The sequence below is a fragment of the Cervus elaphus genome, chromosome 29, assembly GCF_910594005.1.
Source record: "Cervus elaphus chromosome 29, mCerEla1.1, whole genome shotgun sequence".
NCBI lineage: Eukaryota > Metazoa > Chordata > Mammalia > Artiodactyla > Cervidae > Cervus > Cervus elaphus.
Genome location: NC_057843.1, coordinates 41,613,968 through 41,619,967, shown reverse-complemented (window position 1 = coordinate 41,619,967; position 6,000 = coordinate 41,613,968). Strand labels below are relative to the sequence as shown.

At 40.8% G+C, this 6,000-nt stretch overlaps 1 long non-coding RNA gene across 1 annotated transcript in view; it reads left to right on the top strand.

Moving 5' to 3' along the window:
- The first annotated feature begins 2,894 nt into the window (after positions 1–2,894).
- LOC122686267 overlaps positions 2,895–6,000 on the top strand; it is a 553,524-nt gene continuing 550,418 nt past the window's right edge. The window contains exon 1 of the long non-coding RNA XR_006338679.1: positions 2,895–3,006. This is a non-coding gene — a long non-coding RNA (uncharacterized LOC122686267). The remainder of the gene's footprint in view (positions 3,007–6,000) is intronic.

The following is a 6,000-nucleotide window of genomic DNA, read 5'->3' as shown; positions in this document are numbered from 1 at the left end:
AGTAAAAACGAAGATCATCTCCCAATGTTTCAGTGTACTTCCATTTCCATCTCTGATTTTTTTTTTTTTCTTTTTTGGTTTCTCTTCTAATGCAGGAGACCCTGGATTCGATCCTTGGGTCAGGGAAATCCCCTGGAGAATGAAATGGCAACCCACTCTAGTATTCTTGCCTGGAGAATGCCATGGACAGAGGAGCCTGGTGGACTACAGTCCATGGGTCACAAAGAGGTAGATTAAACAAGTAAAACTTTCATTTTCATTGTATTTATGGAACTAGGATTTGCCATGCACTGTGGTTCCTAGGGAAGCTTGACTCAAATGAGTCTAATGCATGTGTGTTAAGGAATCGAATTTGAATACCTTACCATTTCAAGCAAAGGAACAAACTTAAACGAAGAATACATGTGGATCTACTAATAAAATCTACCAGCAAAGCGGTTGAAGAGAGGAGACCAATCAGTAAGATTTTAAAGGTTTGTTATTTGGCAACATGTCATTCCTCATGCAGTAAGTTTTCTCTGGTTCAGGCAAACTGCTAATGACATATAACACATCCACACTTAAAAAGACTTTCTTTTTACTTTATGATTTTTAAATTCAACAAGAAAAGGTTAGAGATACATCTCTGTTATCAATCATTTTTAGCTCATTTTAGTCATAAGAGCAATCCTTTGTCTATTTGTCCCTGTTAGTTTACAGATCTAACCCGGATGTAAATTCCAGCAATTTACATCTTCAAATATGTCTTTCTATACTTTCTCATTGAGACCTATTACAGTTATGTTTGAGTCCCTCAATATATATGTTACGTATCAGCTTTCCTTTAATAATTTTCATTTCTTTGCCTTTCTGTGCTGGGTTCTGAGTGATTTAATTAATTATACCTTCTAATTGACCAATTCTTTCTTTTTTGCCCCATCTGTTGTTTATCCCATCTATTGAGGTTTTAAAAGGACAGGTTTTAGGACATCTATTTGTGCTTGGGTATCACAGGCATTGGTTTTATAACCACCAATTTTTGTTTTAAATATATAGTTTTTTTCTTGAAGATTTTAGACAGCTACACTTGTAAGTCAGTTCAAATTGCTTTATTATTTTTGGTTCTTGGCTGCCAATTTTTGGTCATTATTTTCTGTTTTACCCACTAATAAATTATTTTGAGGTACTCTGTAATTTTTGTTTGAGAGTTACCTTGGGTGGGTGTTTTCTTTTTGTTATCCTTATGGTCACCCCTCCCATTAAGGTTTCAGTGATGTCTCAGTCTGGCCCTCAGTGATAATTAAGTAGGTATAAAAGTCAGGATTTTATATGTACTATGTCTTCTGGCTTCCTTGAGTACTAAGTACAGTCACTAACAATCTTTCAAGATTTATTATAAGTTTTACTATTTCATGTAACAAGTATTCAAGTAAGTCACTGCTGGTCCCATTATTTCTTGGATTGAATTCCATTCTTTGTGAGATGATCATGAGGATTCTGTCTGTAATTTCTACTACATAGTTACCTACAAAACAGCTAATGCATGTACATATTAAATAGTAATAGTGCATTAAGTGGGTGTGACTCCAGGGGGGTGTGGCATGTTAGGTGTTCTCCTTTCTTCTGCGCCTGTCACCAGCCTGCTCACATCCCTTGCTTGTCATATCATCAGTAGCAGCATGACTCCATTTTAAAATTTGAGTTAGGTGAAAGAAATTGAGTCCATGCCATTTTAAGCTTTGTAAGAAAACTCCATCAATTGAACTCAACAACCTAAAATGACTTAGAAAGTTAAATATGCAGTGCGTATGAGAGAGAGAGAGAGAGAGAGCCTTTGCATAGTGGGGGAGCCAGATGAAGGTGCCTTAAATTGTGATGTGTGAATTTTGTTAGCACCTCCAGACTCTTTCCCACCCCTACCTCTACCTCCTAGTGAGGGGGCCACCCTTTTCTCTCCTCAGTATACACCCCTGAACCACAGGATCTGATTCACACTTTGCATTCTACCTTCTTTACAAGGTGGAAGCTTGTTGAGTTACTCACCAGGTGTTCAGGAGACATGGAGAAGGTCTGAATTCTGTAGCACAGGTCTGGTTCCTGCCTGCCTGTTTATCATCATGAACTGCTGCATGCTCTCTGAACTTTATGCTCCAGGAACATGAACTCTCTTATATCTCTGTGTCTTTGCCTATTCCCTTCCCACCCTCTACGTCCCCAACCCAGTCCAGCAGACATGTGCCTACTCATCTTCCCAGTGGGCGCTCAAGCACTGCCTTCTCCGTGAAGTTTCCCCTGGTTCCACCTGGCAAACGTAGGGGCTTGGTCTCTTATGTACGTCTGACACACACTTGTGCATCATTGTAATTGCCACTTTGAGTGTGTCTTTGCTGGGGTCAAGGACCATGTTTCCTCATCTTTATGTGTCCAGGGCATAACACAGATGTTGAAATGCTTGTTGAGTGAATAACAAAAGCACAGTGTCTGGAGAAACAGCCAGTGTACTGCCAACAGGACCAGAGACTGACTTTAGAAGGAGAGTTGGGAGGGGAACCCCTGGCTCAATGGCTCCCCTTGTTTAATCACTGACACCCAGTGTCTCCAACCCGGGGCCTAACCCGGCCTGGCACAGTGAACGTGAGAGAGAGACACATCCAGCTCACTGGTGAAAGAGCAGCTGAAATTGGGTTTGACTTCACCAAAATCCAACTCTCCAGAGAGAAGTAGCCAGTTCAGCCCTTTGGTCAGACAGCTTCAGTGAGGCCATATTCTTAAGTGCTTACCAGATATCGAAGCATTCTAGTTTGTTAGTAGGCAGCATCTATAATGATTCATAAAAGAGCTGTTTTTTCCCGTAAGTTTTGGGAGCCCCTGGGTTACAAAGCTCCTCCTCCAATTCTTTCCAGCTGCTCTCCTCCCCTCCCCTGCCAGTGCTGACGGGGAGCTTGGTTGAGTTACATTCCGAAACACAGCGACAGCTGGGTACTCGTTAGCACTTAAGTTTCCACTGGTCTCTGTACAAGGAAGATGGTGAGTAACCAGACTCTGAAATTGGAAAAGGGCACATGTGTGCCCCCAGTCCTCATACCCACAGTCATCTTCACGGAATGGAGGCAGGGCTGTGCTGTCTGGCCTCAGTGCAGGGGGGATGATGGCCTGTAGCCTGGTGTGAGAGGACTCTGGAAGCACTGAAGGGCTGACGGTCCTCTTGGGCTCCCAGTGCCCCTCTGCACAGACTCTGTTAGATTTGGTGCTGCTGGGGAGAGGGAGTGGAGGTGGGCAGACCCGTGACTCGCCGTGACTTTCACCGGATGAAACAAGGGAATGCTGGCTTTCCTCCACAGTTGTGCATTTTTAGAGCCTGCCTCACAATGCAGAATGTAATCGTTTCTCCATTTTCTCTCACTTACATCCTCAGTTTGATTTTCTTACAATTTAGGTATAATATTTATAAAAAATACTGGTTCTGAGTTCCAAAAATGGTTTTAAAATTTTCTTGTTATGGTATACGTATTTTTAAAATGTGCCTGGTACATTAGAATAAATATATATAGTGCGAAGGGGCCACAGAGATCACGGAGTTCTCTTCATGAATAGAGAAGCAAATTGAGGGATTGAGGTGCCATGACTTCTGGAACATCACCTGACTACAGTATCATTCTGAAAGTGGTGTGTGACCTCAGGTCTCCTTTTTCGGGCCCCAGGGTTCTCTTTAGTGCACAAGGAAATTTAACATATCTCTTTCATAGAAAGCATTAGGTCATAACCTCAGTGACGTAGGACCCTTGAAAAAATATCTAATTAAATTAGTTTATAGTACAAACAAATGGAAATCAACCTGGACCTAGATTCTGAGTGTTCTAGAGTGTAACTTACTTTTAGTTTCCTGTTATGGACTTGGCAACAACAAACATATATATATATATATATATATATATATATATATATATATATATATGAAATAGTGAGTCAGCCCCAAGAAAAATATTGGGTTAGCCAAAAAGTTCATTTGAGTTTTTCCATAACATCTTGCAGAAAAACCTGAGTGGACTTTTTGGCCAACCTGATATTATTAGTGGGAATAAGTTTTTTTTATTCTATAATAGGAATAAGGAAAATTGAAATAATACCATAAACCCCTGAATATTCCGTATAGGAATATGGAATGATTTTGTGACTGATAATTGTGTTGTCTTATTTTCTGATGAGAGTTCTAAGTTCTTAAAATGAAATAAAGTCATCAGCCTGAAACCTTTTCACAGTATCTATCAAATTCTTGTATTTTTTTTTTTTTTTTGGATTTAGAAAAACAGACGGACAGAAATCTCCAGACCCTAGAAGGCAGGCATCACTGGGGTTCCCTCCCTCTGTACTTTGCACAGGGCTGCCTGTGAGCTGTTCGGTTGATGTTTGGATGTTTCCTGGTCTTCTGTTTTGCTTGAGTAAGGGGAGGAAGGGGCCACGACTGGCCTGGCCAGGCCCTCAGCAGTCAGGATCCTTGTTCAAAGAGAATAAGAAAGAGTTCACCTTTGAAACCTAACTGCGAGCTAAACACAATGTGTTGTAGAAATTTGATTTCTGGTTTAACTGCTGTGTCTAAGACCACGGATGCCAATGCCCTAGAAAGCTGTCAATCTGAAATTCTCTTTGAAAGTCAGGTGACTCTCTTTATCCTTTTACACAGGCATGAACCATGGGCAGCTGGACACTCAGAGCTGTCAGCAGAAAGGCTTATACCCTTTATAGTTGTATAATATATCTCCTTTTTATATCTCTTTGTAATTCTGCATTGATCAGCTGGAACATGGAAGCTATAAGAATCTCAAGCCATACTATAATACTGTATATGCTGAGAATTCTCTGGGGAAAACTCATATTCTTGATTATTTCTTTGCTAAAGACACTGACCAAGATAAAGTGATCCCAGAAACACATGGTCTGCATTGACAAGTGTAGCGTGCATGCCAAGTCGCTTCAGTTGTGTCCAACTCTTTGCGACCCCATGGACTGTAGCCTACCAGGCTCCTCCGTCCTTGGAATTCTCCGGGCAAGAATACTGGAGTGGGATGCCGTGCCCTCCTCCAGGGGATCTTCCTGACTCAGGGATCAAACCCATGTCTTCTGTGGCTCCTGCATTGCAGGCAGATTCTTCACCACTGAGCCACCAGAAAGCCCTGACCAGTGTAGACTTGTTCTTAAGTATCTGATTATCTACACATTCAGGAACCAAATCTGTGTAACTTGTATTACTGGTGTTAAAACCAATCATTATAATAAGGACTTTCTTTTTAAAATTAAAAACAGGGATGCCTATCATTGAACTCAGAGAAAATAACATTTATTATAAAAGTGAATGTCACATCCAAAGCCACAGTTGATATCAAGTTTCTTCTCCCAACTCCTCCCCCACTCCAGCCAAGATCCTTTAAAGAAGAATGGAGAGAACAAATTTCATAGGCACTGGGGTTGTGCTTTCTAAGGCATGCAGTATAAAAATTATTTTAGGGGCAATAAAACAGGAAGATGGCAACTTTGGAAATCAGTTAGTGAAAAAACCAAAGGCCTCACAGGTAAATGTACCTAGGTTTAATGTGCTATAAGTAATAAACTGTGTGACTTGGCAAATGAGTTAGCCAATCTCTTTGAATCTCAGTCATCTCATCTGTGAAGTGGGACTAATAAAATTTTTTTATTACACTGTTGTTCTAAAAATTTACTGAGATGCTGCTTGTAAAGCGCCTGGCTTATAGGAGGAATTTAATTAGTGCTCATTTCTATCCTATTAGCAACTTGGATATTGCTTTTGAATCGTATGTTGCATTTTCCCTGAAAGTGGTTTTTAGGTTTAGCAGCTTTTACTGTCTCAATCAGAAGCTCCAAGGGAATGACTTTGGCTGAGTCAAAGATCTGTTCCCAAGAAACTGGAGGAATGAGCACTTGTCGGCCTGTCCATGAAGTATAGGAGCATGGGTATTGCCCTAGGTTCTGACGCTCAAATGGACCAACACCAGTGCAGTAGTTGCC